The following is a 26,953-nucleotide window of genomic DNA, read 5'->3' as shown; positions in this document are numbered from 1 at the left end:
CCAAATAAATAAAATAATTTTTTAAAAGAATTAAAAAATAAAATTAACTGATGGAGCTGAAGTTGACAGGAGCGGATCCAAATGTCTTTGATAAACGGGGCAAAAGAAGATGAATTGTCAGATGGGCAAGTGGTCAGCTTGGTTCTCCAGATATCCCCATGAACGTGGCCTTTGGAATAAGAGGTTTGGGGAGAAAAATAAGCCACGAAGATCTTATGGCGCCAACAGGGACTTTAGAGATCACAGGTCATACGGGCCAGTCACACTCCCTTTTGTTCCTAGAGATTTAATACCTACCAGCCTATTAAATGGTCATGATTTGGAGGAGAGAAGACAAGAAGAGGAATTACTTTCAGCTGGCCCCAGTCTTTAAATAACCCAGGGTACAGCATCTTTCAAACACAAAGGAGACCATGTGTAAAACATTAGTTAAATTCAGATATAAATCTAGTCTTTGACCAGTCCAAAGCTAATCAATATGCTTTTCTACTCTCTTTGAACTTTGAGTTTTCTGGCAACAACGAAAACCCCAAACCCCATCCAAAACCATCGTCCAGACAGCCCAACTCCTCTGCTCCCCCTCTCTCGTGTCACATATTGTTGACAGAACTCCTCTCGTTACCACATTCATTCCAGTGGTGATTCAAATTCTTCTGCAGAAACGGACTTGAAAGACAGAAAATTGCTCTTGTAATCACTTAATAAGGAACCCTGGACAAGGAATACAGGACCGTGGATATAGATTTACTCTCAGCTTTTATGGATGCATTTCCCTCAGTTATTTTCATTGAAAATCATGATGAACTAATTTAAATAGCAAGGTAAACTGAGATGGAAAATGACCCATAATAAGAATTTTGATGGAAAATATAGATTGGCCTGGTCTTCAGCACCTCAAGGACTCTCGGTTTCAATTACAAATTCGGAGAGATTTGAAATGTGTTTGTTTGAATGTGTCAGTTTTAGGCAGAACTAAACTACGCTGTCCCTTTCCAAAAATCAAGAATCTGCCCTGGAAAAAAATTATGCAGTATGATGTACAAAGCAGAGGGGGAGGAAAGTAAGTAGTGGGTGAGAAAGACCCACCCTAGGACTGCAGCCAGCTTCCCCAGGAAGATTCATGACCACGCTTCAATCCTGTCCTGTGATTCTTTCCAAGGGATTTTACTATAAATCACTAAAAGCAACTGCTGCTGTTACCAGAGCTATCTTTGCCTCAAAAAGAAGAAAATTCAGGACATGCAATATAATCCTCTCACTATCTAAGAGCAAACCCAGCCCATTTGTCATGAGAACTGAAAACACCAGCTATGTAGTATATTAAACATTAGCGTTTCATCTTTCATAAAAGGGGGGGGGGCACACATAGGAAGTGATTGGATGCAACCATGATAAAGTGACTTAAATTGGATTGACTAACTGTAACCTACAAAAACCATTGTATTACAAATCCTTTTCAGTAAAAGGTAAGAAAATTCTATCAACTTTTTTTTTTTAACCATTCTGAGCTATTCACAACAAATAGATCCTTACTCTTACCAGATGTATGAGCATAATATGTAATGCAGGGGTTTCATAACTTGGAGAGTATCATCAAAGTCAGAGCTGATACAGTGTTCCTCCCTTTGACTTGAATGCCTTCTTCCCTATACAGGGTGATTATTGCTTCACAGTGTCCCAGGTATGAAAGGACTTTGAAAGGTCATTTGCCTTGCAACCCAACTAGCAGCGTCAGCATTACCAAGGAGAGGCTGGTTAGAAATGCACAGTCTTGGGGCCCACCCCAGTCTTACTGGCTCAGCTTCTGCATTTTGACAGGATCCCCAGGTGATTCATACGAACACTGAAGGTGAAACTGTGTCACCCTAAGTCATTCTACTGTCTCTGAGCAAAACGTGCACAGTGGAATGGATGGACTGGTCTCCTGCAGCCAATTTCGGGTCCTAAAGGATATAGTTTATCCTGTTTGAGTCATTGAGAGGAAAGAGGAAATACACTCATTTAAGGAGGTCTCGCATAGCCTAACAAAGCTAGCAAATTCTTCAATACATTCAAGTACCTATTCTTGGAAGCACTGCTGTTCTGTATCCTGTTGCTCGGTCCTGTTGACTCTTTGTGACCCTTTGGACTGTAGCCCACTAGGCTCCTCTGTCCATGGGATTTTTCATGCAAGAATACTGGAGTGGGTTGCCATATCATTCTCCAAGGATCTTCCTGACTCAGAGATCGAACCTGAGTCTCCTGTGTCTCCTGCATTGCAGAGAGTTTCTTTACTGCTGAACCATTTGGGAAGCCCTGCAGATTGGGTCAAAGGAAAGAGAAGCAGAAAGTGGAGTTAGGTTCAAATACCAAACTCTAATAAAGTAAGGGTAGCACAGAAGCTGAGACTGTGAGGGATGGGGAGAACAGTTTCACCAAATTACCAGTTCCAAAATTGTCTCTGCACTGTGGGTGATTTATAGCCCTGGAAGCTTAAAGGCTTGAGTCTCTTGCTGTATTTTATTTCAGATTAGGAATTTTTATCTAGTCCTTCCCTGAAATTTAAAATGAAGGCCCTGGAACTACAAAAATGAATTTATCTGGTGGGCTGTATTCATTCTGTAGTTATCCTGTAGGTTTCAGATTTGTTATAGGACTGGAATCTGGACAGTAGAAAAACTCTCTGTGGATTAATGGCAGCCAACTTCTAAGCCAAAACTGAAGGACATAGGATAGTTATGTATATGTTTCGGTGTCCTCAAATTTAGCTTCAGATTAGAGTCCCCTAGATAAAAGTTTTTTACACAGCTTTCTTGAGCTATAACTGACATATAATAAGCTGCATGTGTTTTAGGTGTACAGTAGGAAGAATTTTGATATATGTTATACATCTGTGAAACTATCACCATGATCAAGCTAATCACCCCTAAAGCTTCCTTGTGCCCCTTGGCAACCCCTCCATCCATTCTGCAACAATTGGTTTGCTTTCTGCCACCATAGGTTAGTTTTCATTTTCTAGAATTTTAATTTAATGGAACCATACTCTTTTTTTTTTTTGAAGGGGGGAGACCTGATTTCTCTTACTTAACATAATTATTCTGAGATTCATCTACATTTTTGCCTGTATTACTAGTTTGTCCTTTTTATTGCTGAGTAATATTCCATTGTATGAATATACCACAATTTATCGTAACCATTTACCAGTGAAGGACATTTGGGTTGTTTCCAGTTTTAAACAACTATGAATAGCACTGCTATAAACTTTCATGAACAAGTATGAGCATATGAGTTTTCATTTCTCCAGGTAAATACCTAAGAGTGGGTATGGTAAGTGTACATTTAACTTTAAAAGAACCTGCCAAATTGTTACCCAAAGTGACTGTACAATACCATTCTGCTTGCTTACCAGAAATGTATGAGTTCCAGTTGCTCCACATCCTCTCCAGGAATTGGATTGGTATTGTCAGTATTTCTAACTTTAGCTGTTTTAATAGATGTGTAATAGTATCTCCATTGTGGTATTAGTTTACATGTTCCTAGTGACTGCTGACGTTGAGAATCTTTTCATGTGTATATTTGCTATCCTTATATCTTTTTTTGGTGAGAATCTTTGAAGTCTTTTGCTTATTTTTTAATTGGGTTTTGTTTTCTTAATTGATGAGTTTTAAGAGTTCTTTATGTCTTCTGAATATAAGTCCTTTGTCAGATATATGATTGACAAATACTGTCTCTCAATCTTTTTGTTCCCTAACAATGTCTTTCAAAGGGCATAAGTTCTTAATTTTGATAAGGTTTAATTTATAATTTTTTTAATGGGTTGTACTTTTGGTGGTATAACTGACCAAAGATCACAAAGATTTTCTTCTCTGTTATTTTTCTAGATGTTTTATAATTTTAGGTTTTATATTTAGGTCTATAATCCATTTTGAGTTAGTTTTTATGTATGATGCAAGATATGGAATGATGTTTACTTTTTGCATAGGGATATTCACTATTTATTGAAATGACTGACCTTTCTCTATTGAATTGCCTTGCACCTTTGTGCAAAAGCCAATTGACCATATATTTGTGGGTCTTTTCTAAAGTCTCCATTCTGTTCCATTGATCTATCTTTATACTAATATCACATTGCCTTGATTGCTATAGCTTTGTTATTAGTCTTGAAATCCAACTTTATTCTTTCTTTAAATAAGAATTTTAGAATTAACTTAAATTTTACAATATTTGTCAACTTCTGGGTTTAAAAAGTCTAACGGGATTTTGATTGGGATTTGAGTTTATAGATCTATTTGGGGAGAACTGACAGCTTAACAATTTTAAATATCCCAATCCAAGAACACAGTATATATCTCATATATGTGGTCATTTTTTTATCTCTTTTCAGCAATGTTTTTTCAGGGTGCAGGTCTTATACTGCATTTTTGAGATTTAATTTTAAGTAGTTGATACTGTTATGCCCTTGTAAATGTTTATATAAGTTCAGTTTCCAACTGTTTGTTTTAACTATTTAGAAATACAGTTGATTTTTTTTTTTAATATTGTCCTGCAGCCTCACTAAACTCATTTATAAGTTTTGTAGCTTTTTTAGGTTGCATAGAATTTTCCACATAGATAATTATGTTTTTGAAAGTAAAGACAGCTTTACTTCTTCTTGTCCAGAGTGGCTTCCTTTTATGTATTTTTTCTTGCCTTATTGTACTTGCTAGAAGTGGTAAATTGCTAAATAGAAATAGTGACAGTGGACAACTTTGCTTGGTACTTGGTCTTAGAGGAAAGAGAGCCAGTCTTTTCCATTAAGTGTGAGTTATCATTAGGTTTTTCATAGATGCCCTTTCTCAAGTTGAGAAGTTCCCTACTTTACTGAGAGTTGCTTTTTTAAAAAATCAGAAATAGATCTTGAATTTTGTCAAATCTGCATCTATTGAGCTATTCTTATGGTTTTTCTTTTAAGCCTGTTAATATGGTGAATTACATTGCTTTTCAAATATTAAACTAACCTTGAAATCTTGAGGTTAAATCCATTTTTTTACTATTTATTATTGTGTGTGTGTGTGTGTGTATATATATATATATATATATATATATATATATAGTTAGATTCCATTTGCTAAAACTTACTTAAGAATTTTTACATCTCATGAGAGATACCAGTCTCTGCTTTTCTTTTATTGTAATGTTTTTGTCGTTTTGGTATCAGAGTAATTCTGGTCTCATAGAATGAGTTGGGATATGTTCCATCCCCATCCCCTTCAAGTTACTTGAAGTGTTTGTATGTAGAATTATTATTATTTCTTCCTTAAATATTGGATAGAGTTCGTCTTGGACTGAAATTTTCTTTGTGGGAAAATTTTTAACCACTAATTCAATTTATTTAACAGATGTAGAACTATACTGGTTATCTATTTTTTTGTTTGAATGATAAATTCTATCAAAAATTTTTTATATTTCCTCTAAGTTGGTCATATTTATTGGCACAAAGCTATTCTTGATATTATCTTATAGTAATTTTAATATCTGTAGACTCTATAGTGATATCACCTCTTTCAATCTTGATATTAGTCATTTGTATCTTCTTTCTCTTTTTTTCCTGATCAGTCTGGCTAGAGGTCTATCAATTTTACTAATCTTCTCAAAGAACCAGCTTTTAATTTAATGTATTTTTCTCCATTGCTTTTGTTTTCTATTTCACTAATATCTTCTCTAATCTTGATAATTTACATTTTTCTGCTTAGTTGAGGTTTAATTTGCTCTTTTTCTAGTTGCTTATGGTGGTATCTAAAGTCATTGGTTTAAGGCCTTTCTTCTTCTGTGCTATGTTTAGTGGTATAACTTGCCTATAAATATGTTTTGGCTAAACTTCACAAATTTTGATATACTGTGTTTTCATTTAGTTCCAGATTATTTCTTAATTGCCCTTTTGATTTCTTCTTTGACCTGTAGGTTATTTAGAAGTGTGCAAATTTGTTCCCAAACAATTGGCTACTTCCCAGATATTTCTGTTTTTAACATTTAGCTTAATTCCTCTGTGATCAAAAAACATATTCTTCTGATTCGGATATTTGAAAATTTCTTAAGACTTATTTTGTAGCTAGGCTATGGTCTATCTTGGAAATTTTTCTGTGTGCTCTTGAAAAGAACAGGTGTTCTGACACTGTTAAGTGGAATGTCCCTAAAATGTTAAGTTAAATTAGTTGATAGCATTGCTCAAGTCTTCTATATCCTTACTGATTTTCTATCTTACATGTTCCATCAATTAGTAAGAGAAAGGTTTTGAAATCTCCAACTATAATTATAGATTTGTTTCTTTCTCTTCTACAGTTCTAAATATCCCACTGCCAAAGCCACACATGATAAAAATCAATCCAGAATCTCTGGGGGCATGACCCAGGCATCAGTATGCTTTTAACTCCCCAGAGTGATTTGGGCTTCCCTGGTGGCTCAGATGGTAAAGTGTCTGCCTGTAATGCAGGAGACCTGGGTTCCATCCTTGGGTCGGGAAGATCCCCTTAAGAAGGAAATGGCAACCCACTCCAGTACTCTTGCCTGGAAAACTCCATGGATGGAGGAGCCTGGTAGGCTACAGTCCATGGGGTCGCAAATAGTCGGACACGACTGAGCAACTTCACTGGTAGAGTGATTCTATTGTGTAGCCATGTTTGAAAAACATCGCCTCATGCTGTCCACATTGTGGATTCGACAGATTCTCAAATGCATGATCTTATTTAATCCTCATACCTGCCTTTGAGTTAGACATTATTCATTTCTATTTTATCTAAAATGAAATTGAGTCCTAGACATTTGTCCAAGATCACACAGTTGACCAGAAAGCCTAGCTGAGATTTGAACCCAAGTGACCTAACTCATAGTTTTTTCCTTCGAGGTACTTACATTTTGTTCTGTGAGGTATGTTTATTGACTAGAATTCTATCTGTATTTCCATTCTGTCCCCCTAAGACACTCTTTTGGGTTGTGGGCAGAAGTTGTGTCTAACCCAAAACTTATAATTTTCACTGGACCTACCACAGTGTCTGTCCCCTGGAGACAATTCTAAGGTTTTTCTTTTTCCTCTTGAGAGATCTAAGTATCTGGGTTCATCCCACCACATAGTCATCCATCTGCCTTTTTCATAGTCCATCCACAATCTAAGGTTTAAGTCAAGCTGTAATTAACACTGGCACACACTCTTCTCGAAAAACCTCGGGCTGCAGACCATCAGCTGGCTTCACTCCACTAGTACACCACATTGGCAGCCTGGGCCCAGAATTTGCCCTGAGCTACCCATATAAGTTTGGGGCAAGATTATGAGAGAAGAGCAGCCGGGGATGGATGCATTTCCTGTTTTGTTTGAGTGCTTCCAACAGGAGAAGTAATGATGAAAGAAATCCTGCCCATGCCAACCCCTCATTTGTTCTTGGCTGTCAGGGGTTTCTGGCTGGTCTTTTTTGATTTGTCATTATTTGTCTCCAGAGGTTCTGGGTTTGCCTGCATGTGTCTGCTGGTATGTGGATGCTATGATTAATTAAGTTGGTCAAGGATTAATATTTAAAGATCAGGAATGATTTGAATCATTCCTCCAGGGGAGTTGCTCAACTGCCTCCAGGGAAAGGGATCAGCCCCCCAAAATGGCTCATTAATGTTTTTGAGATAGTGTGCCTTTCAAAGAGACAGATACACCATAATTTGTTTCACCATTCCTCTGCTGCTGTACATTGTTCGTTGTTTCCAGTTTTCACAGTTATCAGTGACTCTCCCATAAATATCTTTACTCATACAAAGATTTCGTCCCCCCTTCTTTTGAATTATTTCCTTTGTAGAAATTTCCAGGAGTGCTGTTACTATACAGAAGGATTTGAATGATTTTAAGGGATTATGAGCTCTTAAAAAGGCAGTGCCACAGAGTTCATAGCCCATGTCTCATCTTGATTAGTTGAATTAATTATGACATGGAAGAGCCAAGTTATTTCCTAAAGCATCACTCACTGTCCAGTCACACACTGTCCAGTCACACAGAGTGGTGTGAGCAATACTAGATAAAGGCATCTCCATCACCTCATTCTTTATTCCACCGAAACTCACTTATTGAAAAAAAAATAAAAACACCCTCACACATTCTAAGTGATGAGCTTTTGGAATACATTTAAGAAACTCCAGAACAAAACCATGGGACAAATCAGTGATGCACCTCCTGAGATAAATCCTGTCTTAGAAATGAAATGAGAGCGCGCAGTGTGCGTGGCAGGGGGACAGTGGCGCGAGGGTCCAGGTCAGTTATGATTGGAACGCGGGTGTCACAGTTGTCCCCTGCAAACTGGTTTCTGGGAGCTGGGTGCAGACAGCCTGAGTTGAAAGCCTAACACAGACAGCAGCTGTTGAGGATGTAAAGTCTCTGGCCAAAGTGGATAGGGAGATGGGTGTGGTCGCCCGTAGACCAATTTCCACCCCACCCTACGAGCCAGCTCGTAGAGAGGAAAGAAGTTCCCGTGTTGCATTCCAGTGCTCCTTTCTGGGCTTAGTGGGAATCTTCGAGAATGCAAGAGACTGGTTGCCAGGCCTGATTGCCCTGCACACACTCCCTCAACTGGGTTCCCTGACAGTCACCGAGACTCCAGAGAACTCCACAACGAGCCACGCTGGCCCTGGATGGCTGCACTGCGCGGGCCATAGCCCCAGGTATAAAGTACAAGTCAATCCTCCAACCATCCTCGAGGGCCTGCGGGGGGGGGGGGGGGGGGGGGGCGGGGGGGAAGTGCAGGGAGCGTGTGGCTCTTTCCTGCATTGCACAAGGAAGTGCTGATCCACCAGATCACCACCGGCCCCTTCTGCAATTTCTCAGAACCTCTGACAAGAGCCCTCAGGCTGCATCACTGAGCAAGGAATCTTCATTATTCATTTCAACATCACTCTTCTTGGAAACCCTGACTGCTCCACTCTCCAGAAATAATCCATCAAACTTTTCCCTTTGTTGAAGTCACACTGTGAAAACTCCCATAATCAAATTCCCCATGTTCGGATCTCTGATATTATTATGTAACAGCAGAGTCCAGAGCAAAAAGAGTGGGGCAGACTGACATCTCTTTTTTTTTTTTTCTTTCTCAGTCTTTTGACTTTTTATCATGAAATGTTTTAAACATACACAAAGTGAGACAGAATGGCATAGTGAACCCCGTGTCCCTACCACCCAGTTGGAACAATCTCTACAGGCGCTGATCTTGTTTCAAGGAGCACCCCATCCTACTTCCATCCCCTCCCCCACAAATAAGCACATTTTCTTAACTGGAATTTTTTTTTTAATATGGACTATTTTTAATGCCTTTATGAATTAGTTACAATATTGCTTGTTTTATGTTTTGGTTTTTTGGCCTCCAGGCATATTGGATCTTAGCTCCCTGAGCAAGGATTAAACCTGCACTTCCTTGCCTTGGATGGCAAAGTCTTAACCATTGGACCTCCAGGGAAGTCCCTAACTGGAATTTTTATAAGCAAGTCCCAGACACAATGTCATTTCACTTGTAAATACTCCAGTATGCCTCTGTATCTAGAAAGAACTTTCTTTTTTGATGTAACTTCTATAGGCACTAGTATTTATTAAGCAACTATTGGTATTTGTTTGGGATTGATATTTAAGTTAAGCATAGCATCACTGACTCAATGGACATAAATTTGATTAAAGTCCAGGAGGTAGTGAAGGACAGGGAAGCCTGGCGTGCTACAGTCCATGGGGTCGCAAACAGTTGAACACGGCTTAGCGACTGAACAACACCACATGACAATAAGACCCTTTACACAATTTAGTTAATGAAATCTCAGCCCAGCAGAGAAACACCTTAGAAATTCATAACCTGCCCAGTGGAAAGAAATGCTCTGGTCTTGAGAACTTTGCTGTTTGCATTTTACTCATGAAGAAAACTGCTCAGCCAACTCAAGCTGTGGAGAGGCTGCAATCCAAGAGACGGCAGAGCTTGGAACAAGAGGCAACGAGTCAGAGCCTGACTTGCTCCATCCCCCCTGGATATTCAGGTTATTAAAGGGACAAAGCTTCCTCGTATGAAAAATTCCTTTTAAAAAACAAAGCAAAGAAACCTTACTTATACCTTTAAATTACATTATCAAGATAGAAACACCCAGACTTCTTAAAAAAGGTAATGCCTTTAAAAAAAACTATTCATAAAAAGAGTTTTGAAAAATCCAATTCCTATTTCTACTCTCTTCAGGTGTGTGTGCAGAGAGAGCTCTGGAGGAATGTTGCTTCAAGCCTAAGCAATCTTAGTGGAAGTATTTCTGTTTGCTCTGTGTTCCTCCTTGCAATCTCTGCACATAATCTCTGCACCTAATCTATGTACCCGCGCTCAGGAGATGGAAGCAGAGGGGTAGCACTGGATTGACTTGCCCTAAGAAATATTCGTCTGTGAAAGCATAGCCTTAGGGTGAGTCTCTGCCTCAAGGATGGGCTGATAAACCCACTCTCGGTCACATAGGCTTTGGGCCTTCTAACTCCAGCCTCCTAGACTCAAAACCCCAGGTCAGCCCTGGAGACAGTCACAGCATACTGCTGATTCTCCCTTACGATTGCCATTACTTCATGCAAGAGAGCCCAGTTTGAGTGGATGCCCTCCTCAGGCCCAGTCCACCGTGGCTGGAGGTTGGGATGTGTCACACCAAGAAGCTGCCAGCCACCGTTGTGGGTGAGGACTCTGCATGAGGAAGGAGGTGTTGTCGCCCTGGCTGGCCGTGTACGTGGTGCTCACTGAAAACTGGGCTACTTGGTTTATTTAATTTTTGGCTGTGCTGGGCTTCACTGCTGTGTGCTGGCTTTGTCTAGTTGCAGTGAGACAGGGCTCCTCTTTGTTGTAGTTCATGGGTTTCTCGTTGTGATGGTTTCTTTTGTTGTGGAATACAGGCTCCAGGAGCTTCCCTCGTGGCTCACTGGTAAATAAGCTACCTGCAATGCAGGAGATGTGGGTTTGATCCCTGGGTCTGGAAGATCCCCTGGAGGAGGAAATGGTAACCCACTCCAGTATCCTTGCCTGGAGAATCCCATGGACAGAAAAGCCTGGCGGGCTCCAATCCATGTGGGTCACAAAAGAGTCAGACACGACTTAGCCACTAAACAACAATGGGCTCTAGAGCATGGGCTTCAGTAGTTGTGGTGCACAGGCAGCCTATGGAATCTTCCTGGGCCAGGGAAGGCAAACTCTTAACCACTGGACCTCCAGGGAAGTCCCCGAGCTATTTCCATAGGCTTTGATAGGTGTTCCCTCCATCTGGGCCCACCCCTCCAATGTCCGTGTGACTTGCCCTCTTGCCGCTTTCACTTCTTTCACATCTCTGCATAAGTACCCCATTATCAGGGAGGCCTTCTACCCCCGCCCCAACACACACCCAGCCCTTCCTTCTCCCTGCTCTGTCTCTACCACTCATCACAACCTGACACATAGTTATTATTTGTTGTCTGTTTTGGTCGCTACCCTATGCCTTGAACCTAGATCAGTGCCTAGAATGTCCAGCAAGGGTTCATCACATTTGTCCAGGGTGAATGATCTCCTTAAGAACAAGGCCATGTCCCCTTTTCCTGCCATACCTGGCTGATCAGAGTGGACAGTGAAAACAGATGCTCTTTGCCAAGCAGGGGCTCTGTAGGAAATCCATGGGGAGATACAAAGGAGCTTTCCAGATCCAACACTCACCCCGAAAACCTAGCTGTTCTAGTAGGAATGCCAATTTCTTAAATCTATATCTTCTGTGACCACCTTTGAGCTTGGGACCACCAGCTCGTCCTGTATTCTTACCCTTCAGGGTATACGTGAAGCTTCCCAGTGGCCCGACTAACAATCTTTCAGGCACTTACACTTTCATAATAATATATCCCTCTCAGAGCTATACCACTGAAAGGTGTTCCTTCAACAACAGAAAGATTTATTACTTTCTTCCCCCACAGAAAAACCACAAAAATATTTTCTTCTTGACTACAGCAGTGAGTTCCAAGTTTCATTAAAGAACTGGCCAGATGCTTCCTCCTAGCTTGTGTGGGAAGAAGTTAAGATAAAGGGCACTTGGAACTCTACCTCTGAACACCTGCCTCATACCTTATTCCCTCATGACAGGTCTTCTTCCTGTTTTCCTGGGGTTGGGGATATACAGTTGTATGTGACCTGCTTCCCCCAGCAGCTGGGACTCTGGAACCCCTCCCTTCCCTGCCCTCTCTTTCTGGTATTAATAATAGATGGCTTTTATTGAATTGTGCACCTGTCATAAACCAGACATGGCACTTCACAAATTGTTTCAAATTTTTAATCTCCAAACTGGAAAGGAGCTGTAACCCGAGTGTCTGCTGCTTGGACAGCCCCTGTATCTGGAAAAGCAGAGTCTGTCTTTCTGTCTCTGTCACTGAGAACCACTCTCCTCCAGTAGATTTGCAGGAAAGAATGGCTCTCTCATCTCCAAAGCCAGTCCAGGCTGTGGCCAGTTCCACTGCTCTCCTGCCCCCAACTCCACCTTCAGCCAGGTCTCTGCTCGCTGGAGTGTGGGTCCTGGCCCGTGTTCTGGGGCTGCCGTCTTCCCTGGGCATGACGCTGATGGTGGCCTTGGGGGTTACGTTGACAGAAGAACGGCCCCCAGAATGTCCACATTCTGGAACCTGTGAATATGTTACCTTACATGGTAAAAGGACTTTGCAGATGCAATGAAGTTAAGGACCGTGAGTTGGGGAGATTGTCCTGAAATATCCGGGTGAACACGATGTAATCACAAGGGTCCTTATAAGGGAAAGAGAGTAAAAGTCAGAGAGGGAGATATGACGATGGGAACAGAGGTCAGAGGGATATGAGGAAGAGGCCAAGGAATGCAAGCTGTCTTTAGAAGCTGAAAAGGGCAAGAAAACAGATTCTCGCTTGGTGGATTCAAAAGGAATGCAGCCCTGTAGACATCTTAATTTTAGGTCTTCTAACCTGCAGACCAGTAAGATAGTACATTTGTGGTGTTGGTGACAGTTCGTTATACCAGCCATAGAAAACTAATGCAAGGGACAGTGCAGAGAAGTCACATTTGCTATCGTTGTCTTCCCTCTTAATTCTACACATCTAACATGAATGTGTAAGCCACTTCATTAAAAATTGGGGGATATGTAGAAGGGGAAAAAATGAAAATTAAATATAATTGTTCCCAGAGCCCCAAGTGAAGAAGGAAAAGCCCTTAGCAATGTGTCTTCGTAGGCCTGGTCCATTTCCTAACCTTGCTGACCAGTCCCAAGGCCAAACCTGTTTCTTCTTTTCCTCTATGAGCCCACTCTTCTCCATGGTGCCATTCATTCATTCATTCAACAAGTGTTTACTAATTGCCTGTGGTGTCAAAGGGACCATTCTAGGTGCTGGGAGTAGAGCACACAAAACACAAATAATACAAGCTAAATATATCAGTATATTTACCATTTAATACAACACCCCCCCCACGCCCCGTGATATCCCCACTCAACAAAATCCATCCAACCCTTACCCTCTACCACAAATAGGATCATCTGTAGAGTAAGGATGATCCACAGCCAAACATTTTTCAAAGTCTAAGTTACTCAGAAATCATACCATGTTGTTAAATGACTCCCAGAATAATCTATGAGAGGTTTCATTTCTCCAGTTCTTGTTCTCTTTAGGGTCCCTCTGCCAGAGTATAATCCAGATACCCCTCCTCATTCTTCCTGTGGTCTTCTGATCACCTGCGATTAATTCTTAGATATCACACACACACACACACACACCCATACACCAAAGAAAAACCATCAGTGTTAGCCCAAATCCATACTAAGGAAGTGAGGGGAGAATCATCCTACATGAATTTCATTCTTTTTTTTTTTTTATGAATTTCATTCTTCCAACATATTCTGCCCAACTAAATGGGGACATGCCCCACTTTTGTTATGCAAAGCAGCTCCAATTTCCCCTTTCTCAGTTCCTACCTGGAGACTATGCCCGGGCCTCGCACTAGCAATGCTGCCTATTACGGTGCCCTTCCAAACAGAAAGACCTCTAGTCATTACATTATCCCTTTCTACCCAGAAGCTTGGTAGATGTGCTTTTTAGATTCATTGAGCCACATCACATTCCTATCCAGGACTTCCTCCACTAACAGACTCCACGAGGATATGAATCTTTGCCCTCTTTCCCAAGTCCCTACCACGCCCTCAAGAGTTATGGGACTTTTCTAGTTGGAGGAAGGAACTCCCAAGGGAAAATACCTTCTTTTCATCACTTGTAAATGTTTCTCTCCTCCTCCTTCTCCTCCTCTCCTATGGTGTTTTCCTAACAAAGGATGCACGGGCACCATCCAGCAAATACTTTAAAAAAAAATTGTATTGGAGTATAGTTGATTTACAATGTTGACAGGTGTACATCACAGTAATTCAGTTATACATATGCATACATCTACTCTTTCTCAGATTCTTTTCCCAGATTCTTATCCCAATTACAGAATATTGAGTAGAGTTCCCTGTCCTATATCATAGGTCCTTGTTGATTATTTTATATGGAGTAGTGTGTATATGCTAATCCCAAACTGTTAATGTACACCTCCCCCCTCCACATCCTGGCCTTTCCCCTTTGATAACCGTAAGTTTGTTTTCAAAGTCTGTGAGTCTGTTTCTGTTTTGTACATAAGTTCATCTGTATCCCCTTTTTTTAGATCCCACAGACAAGTGATATCACATGATATTTGTCTTTCTCAAGCAAATACTTTTGATTAAAGCAAATATTAGCTCTCTGGGCACTGAGAAATTTCAGAAGGAAGAAATGTTAGCAATAGAATCCAGTGAAGCTTACTACCATTAGCTACACAGTGCTGGTTGAAGGGTGATTACTGTGATAGAAATAACAATGCATTGATTATGTGTTTCCTGGGTGCCAAGGACTTTACTAAGTGTTTTTCTTGCCTTTAGCTCATGTAGTCCTCCTCTTCAATGAGGTTAGGATGATTTTTATCCACATTTCACAGATGAGGAATTTGAGGCTGTGAGGGGTTAAGAAAATTGCTCCAAGATTACACTGGGAGTTGGTGGCAGAGTAGGGGTTCAACCAGGCTCACCTGATGGTCAGGCTTTAACCTCTGCTGTGCTGTGCTTTCGTGACTGGAATCCTCTCCATGCTGGTCCCTCCTGTCTCCAGTTCCATTCTTAACTGAAAATAATAAAGGCAGGAAAGAAGGAAAAGACGGTTTCCTGAGCAAATTTGAGCACCCTGAGAATTACAGATAGGTGAGAAGAAACCTGAGGCCAGCAATAAGAAATTACTTTTTAAATTACAACTAATTGAGCAATAATAAGTTTGGAAATTCATGGTTTAGAGTCAAGCATGATGTAGGACCGGTGGCAACATTTATTTTGGGAAGTGTCAAGGACTGCCACCTCCATTTAGATGCTTTTAATAAATGACAGTCTAAAATACTCTAAAGAGAATCCCAGCAGAGACTACAAGCCAAGAGTCCTTGGCTTACAAAATCATGGGGGCTGCTGCTTCCTAAGTTACCAGACTCAGAAGCAAAACTTGGCAGAATCAGAGACAAAAGATTTTGATCTTGTTCCCATCATTGCAAAACAAACCACTGGGTTACCTCTGTTGCTGCTCCTGAGTACCAAGACCCTGCGAGGCACTGTTTGGAAGAGAATCCCATTTAGGTCTTTGCCTAGGGAAGTCAGCCCCTCTAGAGGTAGTCCCCCAAAGACCTAAGTTCAGGGTCTTTTCTACCCCTTTTCATTTTCTGCAGGGTTATATTTCTTAAGGAAATGTTCCACATGTAATCAAGTTGCTACTCTGACACCATTTTCATTGAGTAACTCATGGTGATGTCACACCAGCCAGGCACTAGGGGAAGCCCTGTTTTTATGGGTTGGCTCTTAATTTAGGAATTTTTATTTTCTGACTTCCCTCCCTTTTTTTTTTATTTTTTTGCTGGACTCCACAGCATTTGAGCAAGATGCCTGAGTGGTGAAGTGTTGCCTGCTTTTGAGAGAAGGAATTCCTGCTCGTTGAGAGGCAAATGGTTGAGTGAAAGCAAGATGTGAGTCCTGTAATAGTACATCTTAATTGGAGAGCTGGCCAGAGAGGAAGGTTGTGTAGGCTGGTGTGGGCTCCATTGCTCCTAATGGGGTTCGTGGAGCTGAGCTGAAGAGATGGGCCACGGACAGTAGGACTCACAACCCGCCCTCTGCTGCCACTATCCTGGGTACCTAGAGAGCCAACTGCCTCCTCCCTGGCACCTGGGCAACCACATCTAACCCACATCCCAGCTTCCTCCCTTGCCTCTCGGCTGCTCTGTGCAAGCTTGGCAAACCTCGCCTGTAAAAGCCTAATCCAAACAGCATGAGCTCAGTGGGGTGACTCATGTGCAGTGATGCGTGAGGCCAGCAAGTGGAGATTAGGATCTGGCCCGCCCGCCAGCCTACCCTGCACTTCCTTTGATCAACTCTGATGGTTTTTAATTCTGCAGAAGCAGCTTCCTGCCAGGGACAAGTACCTCTTGGTGGAGGCTGGAGCCGTGTCGATGCTGACCTACTTGTCAGAGTCAAGGCCCACATGTGCTAATGGCACGCAGACTGACACTCTGGGCTCACAGTCCACACGGGCCAAGAGGGGAGCCTCTTTCGCTGAGGTGCCCGTGGTAACATCAGAAGCTTGCTCTGAAGCCAACACCAGCAAGGCCATGGGTGTGAGCAGCCCGGTTTCTGAACCTGAACCTGGCGTTGGTTAGACTTGCTGGGTAATAAAGAAAAATGGGACTCTCTCTAGGGGACTTTTTTATGGTAAGCTGGAGCATCTCTAAGGACAGTGTTTGGCACAAAATGAAACACTCTCTGGGCTCTTCAGAAGTGCTTTTTCACATCTGTTTTGCTCAAAATGGAACACATTCGAAGTATATTACTTTCTTGAACTTTTCTCCCCCTGCTTGAGTGGAATGTGTTTGGGTCTTGCTTCATCCAAATGCCCTCAATGACCAACACTAAGCAGAGCCCCTGAGACCAGGTCTCATTCTCTCTGCTTCTCTCTCATCCTTTATCATGCTCGATCCTTAATCTCACTTTTCTCAGGAAGTGAAGGAGTGATTCTCAACCTCAGTTGCAAGTTAGGGAGACCCTGGGGTCGGGCTTGGGCTTTAAAAAATCCCCAGTCCCAGGCTCCACCCTAGCATAATTCACTCAGAGTCTCTGAGGGTAGGTCCAGACATCAATAGTGTGTGCCTGTGTGCGTACTAATCACTCAATGGTGTCCGACTCTTTACGACCCTGTGGACTGTAGCCTGCCAGGCTCCTTTGTCCATGAGATTCTCCAGACCAGAATACTGGAGTGGGTTGCCATGTCCTCTTCCAGGGGGTCTTCCAGACCTAGTGATCAAACCCAAATTTCACATCTCCTGCATTGGCAGGCGGGTTCTTTACCATTAGCACAACCTGGGAAGCCCTCAGCAGTGTGTGAAGCTCCCAATTGTGCAGGCAAAATTGAGACTCACTGAAATTTAGGGTCACATGGCATAAACTGTCAGCCCTAGAAATGCTTCCTGTTTCCCTGTCTGTCCTTCCCACCACCATTCAATCTGAGAGCCTTCTAGAGACTGGTGTATATTGATACTTTAACCAGGTTAAGGTAAGATGTTACCTCAGTTCAGTTCAGTTGCTCAGTTGTGTCTGACTCTTTACGACCCACCCCATGAACCACAGCACACCAGGCCTCCCTGTCCATCACAAACTCCCGGAGTTTACTCAAACTCATGCCCATCAAGTTGGTGATGCCATTCAGCCATCTCATCCTCTGTCGTCCCCTTCTCCTCCTGCCCCCAATCCCTCCCAGCATCAGGGTCTTTTCCCGTGAGTCAGGTCTTCACATCAGGTGGCCAAAGTATTGGAGTTTCAGCTTCAGCATCAGTCCTTCCAATGAACTCCTAGGACTGATCTCCTTCAGGATGGACTGGTTGGATCTCCTTGCAGTCCAAGGGACTCTCAAAAGTCTTCTCCAACACCACAGTTCAAAAGCATCAATTTTTCAGTGCTCACCTTTCTTCACAGTCCAACTCTCACATCCATACATGACCACTGGAAAAACCATAGCCTTGACCAGACGGACCTTTGTTGGCAAAGTATGTCTCTGCTTTTTAATATGCTATCTAGGTTGGTCAAAACTTTCCTCCCAAGGAGTAAGTGTCTTTTAATTTCATGGCTGCAGTCACCATCTGTAGTGATTTTGGAGCCCCCAAAAATAAAGTCTGACACTGTTTCCACTGTCTCCCCATCTATTTCCCATGAAGTGATGGGACCAGATGCCATCATCTTAGTTTTCTGAATGTTGAGCTTTAAGCCAACTTTTTCACTCTCCTCTTTCACTTTCATCAAGAGGCTTTTTACTTCCTCTTCACTTTCTGCCATAAGGGTGGTGTCATCTGCATATCTGAGGTTATTGATATTTCTCCCAGCAATCTTGATTCCAGCTAGTGCTTCTTCCAGCCCAGCATTTCTCATGATGTACTCTGCATATAAGTTAAATAAGCAGGGTGACAATATAAAGCCTTTACATACTCCTTTTCCTATTTGGAACCAGTCTGTTGTTCCATGTCCAGTTCTAACTGTTGCTTCCTGACCTGCATACAGATTTCTCAAGAGGCAGGTCAGGTGGTCTGATATTCCCATCTCCTTCAGAATTTTCCACAGTTTATTGTGACCCACACAGTCGAAGGCTTTGGCATAGTCAATAAAGCAGAAATAGATGTTTTTCTGGAACTCTCTTGCTTTTTCGATGATCCAGCGGATATTGGCAATTTGATCTCTGGTTCCTCTGCCTTTTCTAAAACCAGCTTGAACATCTGGAAGTTCTCGGTTCACATATTGCTGAAGTCTGGCTTGGAGAATTTTGAGCATTACTTTACTAGCGTGTGAGATAGGTGCAATTGTGCAGTAGTTTGAGCAATCTTTGGGATTGCCTTTCTTAGGGATTGGAATGAAAACTGACCTTTTCCAGTCCTGTGGCCACTGCTGAGTTTTCCAAATTTGCTGGCATATTGAGTGCAGCACTTTCACAGCATCATCTTTCAGGATTTGAAATAGCTCAACTGGAATTCCATCACATCCACTAGCTTTGTTCGTAGTGATGCTTTCTAAGGCCCACTTGACTTCACATTCCAGGATAGGGTAATTAGACTACCTATTCAAAGAATTTGTTCATCTGATTTAAAGTATTTACCCTCCCCTGAAGACTCTTGAGAGTCTTGGACTGCAAGGAGATCCAACCAGTCCATCCTAAAGGAAATCAGTCCTGAATATTCATTGGAAGGACTGATGCTGAAGCTGAAATTCCAATACTTTGGCCACCTGATGCGAAGAGCTGACTCATTTGAAAAGACCCTGATGCTGGGAAAGATTGAAGGCAGGAAGAGAAGGGGACGACAGAGCATGAGATGGTTGGATGGCATCACTGACTCAATGGACATGGGTTGGGGTGAACTCCGGGAGTTGGTGATGGACAGGGAGGCCTGGTGTGCTGTGGTTCATGGGGTCGCAAAGAGTCAGACACGACTGAGCAATTGAACTGAACTGAACTGAGACTTAGCAGAGATTGAACATGAAGAACTGAAATACAGACTAGATGGATCTTGCAGGGAAGGAGTAGGGAATAGCTCAGCACACAGCACAGGGACCAACCCAAAGGGACTTTCTGGGAGACAGGTTTGTATATGGTGGTGATGGGCTGTGGGTAGGGCTTTCAGATCAAATAAGGATCACTAGCTAAATCTGAATTTTCTAATAAACAACAAGTAGTGCAATATTTGGAACATACTTATACTAAAAGATTATTCATTGTTTATTTGAAATTCAAATTTAATTGGGTGTTCTATAGTTTGTTTGCTAAATCTGGAAAGCCTAGTTGTAGATGGCAGAACTTCAAGGAGAATTTTGGGTATTTGAGGTAGTGGTAGGTCTCACCTGTGTGCATCACTGTCCTCCAGGGTGTGTTGAGGAGAATGGGTAGAATTTGGGGCTGTCCCAATGACTAGGTATTGTTATGAGCATCTAGTGGGTGTGAACCAGGATGCCAAGGATACTGCAGTATGTAGAATAGTTCCAATGAAGAATTAACCCATCTAAAATGCCAATATAGTGCTCTGACCTGTCCCACCCACTTCACCATTTTACCGAGGGCTCACCTGATTGCCTTCACATAATTGCTTCCTAGAAAGTAATGCACTGGCCTCTCAGAGTAAGTTCAGAAACTATCCCCAGAAAAGAGCCAGTTGGATAAATTCCCAGGTACATTCTTCATATAGTCCAACCAAACTATATAAATGATCCAGTGAAATGAACCCTTGAAATTAACCCCAAGCCTTCAAAGTTTGCAATGAGTACTGCCGCCTTTGGGAAGCCTTCCTTAACTGCTCCAAGTCTTCACTGATCTGTTTCCTCAATTCCTAGAATCTTTGTTCTTCTCATTTAATGCTTGAACATATTTTAATAGTTGCATGTGTCTAGCCTGTGAGTCTCTCTAACCACCCAGGAGATATTGGGGAAGTGAGACCAAGTTCTAGGTGACCTTGGTCATGTTACTAATTTGATGGTTAGTTTTGTTGTTTGTTGCGCTTTGCAGGTTTTTTTTAAAAAACTCTGGTGTAGCTGAAATTAAATGTACAACTAGGTGAAGCAGTTAAAGTAAAGATGAAAGGGGGGGTTGAGAAACCACATAGAGGAAGGGGAAGATCAGGAGCTGGAGATAAGATAATTTTGTAAATGGGTATTAAACTTCAGTTCAGGCTCCCTGACAGTCAAAGCAAAAAGGGAAACACAGTTGGTTACTGTCTGGAAAAAAAGGAAGCAATATTAGCTCATGAGGAAACATAGTCTTTTTCTTGTGAATTCTAAGTGAAATTTATCACATAGATCCTAAAAGACAAGACACTGAGAAACATAATGGAAAATATCTTCCACTGAGTTTTCAGAAGATATCAAAAATGTGGGTGGGCTTGTTTATTTCTTTTGTTTTTTTGTTTTTCTATTTCTTCTGTTTACTTTCTAAGAAATATGGGACTGTAGTATTGAACTTTGACTCAGTGAAGGCACTCTTGTATTCTTTTCTTTTGTTTGTTTGTTTTGTTTTGCTTCATTTCTAGTGATCTGATTAATCAGGGGGATCTCAGAAGTTTTCACCGCCCGGAGCTTTCCAATGGACAGAGGAGCCTAGTGAGTTACAGCCCATGGGGTTGAAGAGTCAGACACACCTGAGTGACTAAACAACAGCTTTCATGAAGGCTTCATGTGTGGCTCTCCCAGGAGCTCTGACAGCCTTCAGGAAAAGGTAGGGATGCTGTAAGTATCTAGGGTTGTGGTGAGAGGTCGCGGAAGGATGGCTGGAAACAGCCACATTCTGCCTCGCACCCAGCCTCCCCGCCATCCTCTCCGCCCTGCCACCAACACCCCAAGTTAGAAGCAGATAGTTGGAATTATCCAACTGTCTTTCCAGCCACATCCCCAGGAAAGGGATAAAGGAAAACTGTGTGTCACCAAGGGCCCACCCCAGAGCAGGATCCTGAGAATGGCTTGAGGGACTGCCTAATCCCATGTATCATCCTTTAATAAAATGCTACACTTTGGGGTTATTTTGCCTCTCTTCTAAAGTCAGAGAACAAATAATCAGATGACTCAAAAGAGTTTCCTTTTTTGGTTTTATTTGGCGCTTTTTTTGTTTTGTTTTTAGACCAACTTACTAAATGGGTGGGGGACTAAAACAAACGGAAAATAAGCCACAGATGAACCCCCCACCCTGGGCTGGGCAACATCAGTAAGAGGAAACTGTGGCCTGGGACGTTGAAGGGTGGCTGGTGAGCACACGTGTCCCTTCTCCTTAGCCACCCACCCCCACCTCGGAGGCCAACCCTTCTGCGTGGTGGCTAGCAATGACAAAACCGAGATGAATCACCATATGTCAGGATCCATAAATTGTGAAAAGTCTAAGCAGCAGGTCTGGGATGAGAGGTCAAGGCCAAAGGTAAATATTTCTGACACAGGCTTTTGTTTCAGATGGTGGCAGCTTGGATTTCCTTCCTGTTGGTGAGAAAAGGATGGGGGGGCTAGGCGGGGCTGATCCAGCTGCAGAAGGAAAGGCTGCTAGAGCAGGAAGGGACGGCTCTTCTCACTTCCAGGGAGCCTCCCCATGGCTCCCCCGCTTCTCTTTGCTGAGGCTGGAGGGAGGGGGCACCCAGGGAGAAGTCTCTACCTCCTTCTCTTGGAAGTTCAACCTGGTTGTGCTGACCATACTGGCCTAGGGCGCTTGCTTCTGGGTCAGAGGACATCAGCCTCAGTGCTGGAATGTGCCTCCTGGACTCATTTCTAATCCTCTGGCAGGTCAGTGTTGACTCACACTCTCCCTTCACATGGGATTAGAGGAAGGGGGTTCAGGGTCATTTTTGGCTATTGAGCATCTGAACCCCCTTCCCATGTTTGGGATGCTATCACTTCATGAATTTCAGTGCCCTAAAAAAGAATGTTCTAGTCTTCTAGAAGTCTCTAGAAAAGTCTAGTCCCCTTTGCAGCTAGGACGTGGACATACAACCAAGACTTGGCCAATCAGGTGCTCTTGCTCCGGAAGGAATCAGAAGTTATTGGCACCAGCAAAGTGGGACATTGGAGACTCCTGTCTTGGGGAGGCTGCAGGGCGACAAAAATATCCAGGTTCCCACTGCCCATGGTGTCGAGGGTTGAAGACCGTGATGGTGGAAGCCGCAGTGCAGCACTCGGCAATGGCAGCAGGGGTACCCTCATCTCACTCTTTCTAGGCTGTAATTGTACCTGTGGCCTTAGATATGATCCTGAGTTCCCGGTTCTTGTGTTTCCTGATCCTGCCTTTCAGCCTTCTCAGTAATTATTCAATAGCTTTTTGAGAAATTCCTTTTCTTAAATCGGTCAGAGTTAGTTTCTGTTGCTTGCAGCTGAAAACCCTGATTCTGCCCAGCTACAACTGGTTTCAGTCACTCATTTGCAGATGCTCCTTTTTTTTTCTTCCCTGCTTGCATTCTTCAAGCCTCTGTCCTCCTGGCAATTCCACAAGTAATCCAGAAAAGGAGGAACGAGCATGCAGAGAATTTGACCACAGCTGGGAAGTGAGCCAAGAGAACTCTGAAGAACTTGAGTATTAGATCCTTCACTTTGTTAGGTGGGGTGGATGTGGGATTAATGAGACAGAAGGCTGTGGGCTGTTCATCTTATGTTGTTTTTTTCATCTCTAATTTGGTTATACAGTGATTCCCTTTGGCACTTACAGAGCCCATGAGGGCATGGACTGAGTCGCCTTGTTTTCCCCAGTATCCAAGTCAAAAAGGATGCTCAGTAAATGGTAGTAAAACGTGACAAAGAAAGTTTGAGAAAGAATTCAGGAGAAAGAAGCTACATATATCCTTAGTGTCTCTGTAAAAAAAGAACTGTCTGAACTATGTGGGCTGGTGAGTCAAGCCAACACTGCAGGCATTTGGTGGTGTTGATTGAAGAGCAGGAACCTGGAACTTTAGCCATCAGACTGTCAAAGACGGATACACACTCCCAGGCAGGCAGAGCCTAACCTGGGTCTAGTCCAGGGAGAATGTCAGTCCATTCTTTCTTGGAAGGGAACCCCAAGAGTGCCTGCAGTTCAACTGAGATGGCTCTCCAGAAAGCATTTTGAATCAATTTCAAATGCATTGACAGTACTTGGTTGAAACCCCAGACAGAGGTTGAGGGTGGGTGGAGTTAGTTTGAATCTAGAAGACCAAGAGCAGGTTACCTTAACCATAAAAGAACCTCAGTGCATCTATTGTATGGGCTTCCCAGGTGGTACAGTGGTAAAGAATCTACCTGCTGATGCAGGAGACTCAGGTTCCATCCCTGGGTTGGGAAGGATCCCTGGAGAAGAAATGGCAGCCCACTCCAGTATTCCTGCCTGGAAAATTCCATGGGGTTGCAAAGAGTCGGACACAAGTGGGCATACACACACGCACACACACATCTTGTTTTGAGTAACACTCATTCAGATTTGAGCCCACAGGAAGTGTTTGCTACAAACTGACTCTGGTTCTAATTTTTATTTGTGGGATTAACCAAGGAAATATTTACCTTAGGCAGGCCTCTTAACTAACCTAAGTTTTCATTTCCTGATTTTAAACTCTCTAGTTATAGAGAGTTTGGGCTATCTTGCTCACTAATTTCCTAGCTAAAATTTGATGTTTCTGTTAATTTTCTTAAGGACAAGAATCATGTGTTCTCTTTCAAATGCCCTTGCATCCAAGGCTGGATCCAGGAGGCACAGACAGCCCATGGTGTGGCCATTTTCTGAAAAGACTAGGCTAGACCCCTCTAAGACCTTTCTCAAGCCAGGACCTAAGGTTAGCAATGAGAACGTTAGATGGGGGAAAACACTGTAACTAGGATCTGTAACCAGTTACAGAACCTTCTGAACTGTTTGTGGTGCTTAGTTTGGCTAGTGAAGCTGAATTTCCAAGATGTCTACTTCTAGCCTATGCTTATCCCTTGGACTGCAAAGAGATCCAACCTATCCATCCTAAAGGAAATCAGTCCTGAATATTCACTGGAAGGACTGATGCTGATGCTGAAACGCCAATATTTTGGCCACCTGATGCAAAGAACTGACTCATTTGAAAAGACTCTGATGCTGGGAAAGACTGAGGGTGGGAGGAGAAGGGGACAACACAGGATGAGGTGGGTTGGATGGCATCACCAACTTGATGGACATGAGTTTGAGTAGGCTTCAGGAGTTGGTGATAGACAGGGAAGCCCGGTGTGCTGCAGTCCATGGCGTCGCAAAGAGTTGGACACGACTGAGTGACTGAACTGAGCCTATGCTTACCTTTAAATTCACATCGAACAGTAGAAGATAGTTAGAGCTGCTCATACATCCAATACTGTCTGGGGCTAGTGAAGGAGAGAATTGTGAAACATCATGTGTGTGTGTTAGTCGCTCAGTCGTGTCTGACTCTTTGTGACCCCATGGACTGTAGCCTGCCAGGCTCCTCCATCCATGGGCTTTTCCAGGCAAGAATACTGGAATGGATTGCCGTTTCCTTCTCCAGGGATCTTCCCGACCCAGGGATTGAACCCAGGTCTCCTGCGTTGCAGGCAAACTCGTTGCCGTCTGAGCCATCATACACATGCAGGTATATTTTAAACCTTTGCTGTGCATCTTGGTTTCAGCCCGTGAAATCTGTGGTGACTGTTTTTGCACCGAGAAGGTGCTGCGCCTCTTTCCGTCCTGGGCTTAGAATGATAAGCAGATTAGAAGGTCATGAGTGACAGCGGCCAGGATGGTCCTCTTACTTCCTCCGCTTCCTCTCTGGGGAGAGGCTGGAGGACTCCGTAGAAAACAGAGATGGGAAGGAAAACAAGTCAATCCCAGCGTGGGGAGCTGGGAGGGGAGAGAATGGTGACAGACTGTGGGAGCTGCCAGCAAACATCTGATTCCCTGCATTGCTCGGAGGAGAGGAGGCAAGTCTTCCCAAATCCGGGCGCCCCAACACGATTGCGAAAGCCACACCCATCGGCCCACAGACAGCCGACACTGCTGCAGAACCAGTGAGACACCTTGGGAAACCGCCCGAGTTCTGGAGGCATCTCTGTAAAAGCTGCCTTTCGCCCTGGTGGATGCTGGAATCCCAGCACTGGGTGACCCAGAGCCGCCTTTTGTTCACGGCAAAGTTAATTTCAGAAATGTCGTTCTCGGATGGATGTGGTCCTCGGGCCAAGAGTCAATGCATTCTCCCACCGGCGGCCGCGGGGCCGTCTGAGCACGCGCGCAGAGGCGCTCCTGGAGCTTTGAAGTCAGGAGAGGTGGGCAGGGCAGGCCACGGTGGAAAACTGTGAAGTCAGCAGAGTTATCGCGGGCACTCCTCCCTTCCCCCTTGCTTCCCCTTTCTCCACCCATTTCCCCCGTCTCAGCTTCCAGCTTCTCATTTCCCAGGGGATCGTGCAACAGAAGAAAAGCCGTCCAGAGATACGAGGGGCCAGCCCACGGCTCCAGCTATCGAAGTATGCTCTCCCCACCGCCCCCCCCCCCCCCCCCCCACCAAGTCTAAAACAAACACAGGAACGCATTCCATACATTTCCAAAGACAAGAGAGCGCACACAGAAATCCTGGCCTTTGGGCCTTCTCCCTTAAACCCCACGAGTCTGGGGCCTCGAGTTTGAAGCCGGCTTCCTGCCTCCCCGGGGGTTTTTGAAAGATTCAAAAGCGCTTCAGACCAAGACAGCTGCTTGGTTGATGGCTCACATTGAAACCACAAATTATAAAATGATAAATCGCTGCTCAAAGCTCTTCCAGGAAAGACTATGTTGTCAAGATTAAGTTACAACCTCATGGACCTATGAGTGAGTCGAGCTGCTGACTAACTCTCACACTTCTTTTCCTGCCGAAGATGTTTTTGCTTCGTGAACTTTCACTGTTTCTGAATACTTGAAACAAATGACTAAAGGCAGGAAAAACATCGGGGACTTCTTAACCCATGGAGCTTTTTACAGGCTTTATTATGTAACGGCTGCTTTCGTTTTGTGAGACCCAAAGGAAGTTGAAGAAATTTTCTTCTTGAGCACTTAACTGCCAGCGATCTGTGAGAAATGGCTTCGTGTGGGCAGCTCCACTCACTTGAAACTCTAGTTGGAACGTGTAGTGTGTGCTAAATCAAAGCTGGTTTTAAGGAATTTGGGTCTTAAAGTATCTGTTCAGTGATTTGGGCAGGATTGCAACATGAATTACTGTATTTGGTTCCCGTGAAATGAATTCTTTGGACTACTCTTACAGGGTCTGGTCTAGTGACAGAGTGTGACAGATAATTAGGCCACATGCATACTTTCATGTAATGATGCTCCTCTCTGCCAGGGTTTTGGCAGACAGAAGGAGGTAAGATGAAATGCTTGTTTGAGGCCTATATATTGCCTCCCCGAGGGGTCTGGCACACTGACCTCATTGAGATCACCTGGGGCTG

The 26,953-nt window shown here is 43.3% G+C and overlaps 1 long non-coding RNA gene across 4 annotated transcripts in view; it reads left to right on the top strand.

Annotated features, from left to right (window-relative positions):
• Positions 1 to 26,953, top strand: part of LOC133064971 (uncharacterized) — a 71,372-nt gene that overhangs the window by 21,317 nt on the left and 23,102 nt on the right. For 2 of the 4 annotated variants that reach the window (XR_009694795.1, XR_009694792.1), the window contains one exon: positions 21,103 to 21,287. The exons of 1 other annotated variant lie outside the window; for it this stretch is intronic. This is a non-coding gene — a long non-coding RNA (uncharacterized LOC133064971). Of the gene's footprint in view, positions 1 to 21,102; positions 21,288 to 21,857; positions 21,978 to 26,953 lie in introns of those variants that run through there. One more of the 4 variants, XR_009694793.1, reaches the window with a different exon arrangement.

Source organism: Dama dama, chromosome 11 (assembly GCF_033118175.1).
Source record: "Dama dama isolate Ldn47 chromosome 11, ASM3311817v1, whole genome shotgun sequence".
NCBI lineage: Eukaryota > Metazoa > Chordata > Mammalia > Artiodactyla > Cervidae > Dama > Dama dama.
The sequence above is the reverse complement of the archived record's forward strand: the minus strand, read 5'-3'. Positions and strand labels throughout refer to the sequence as shown.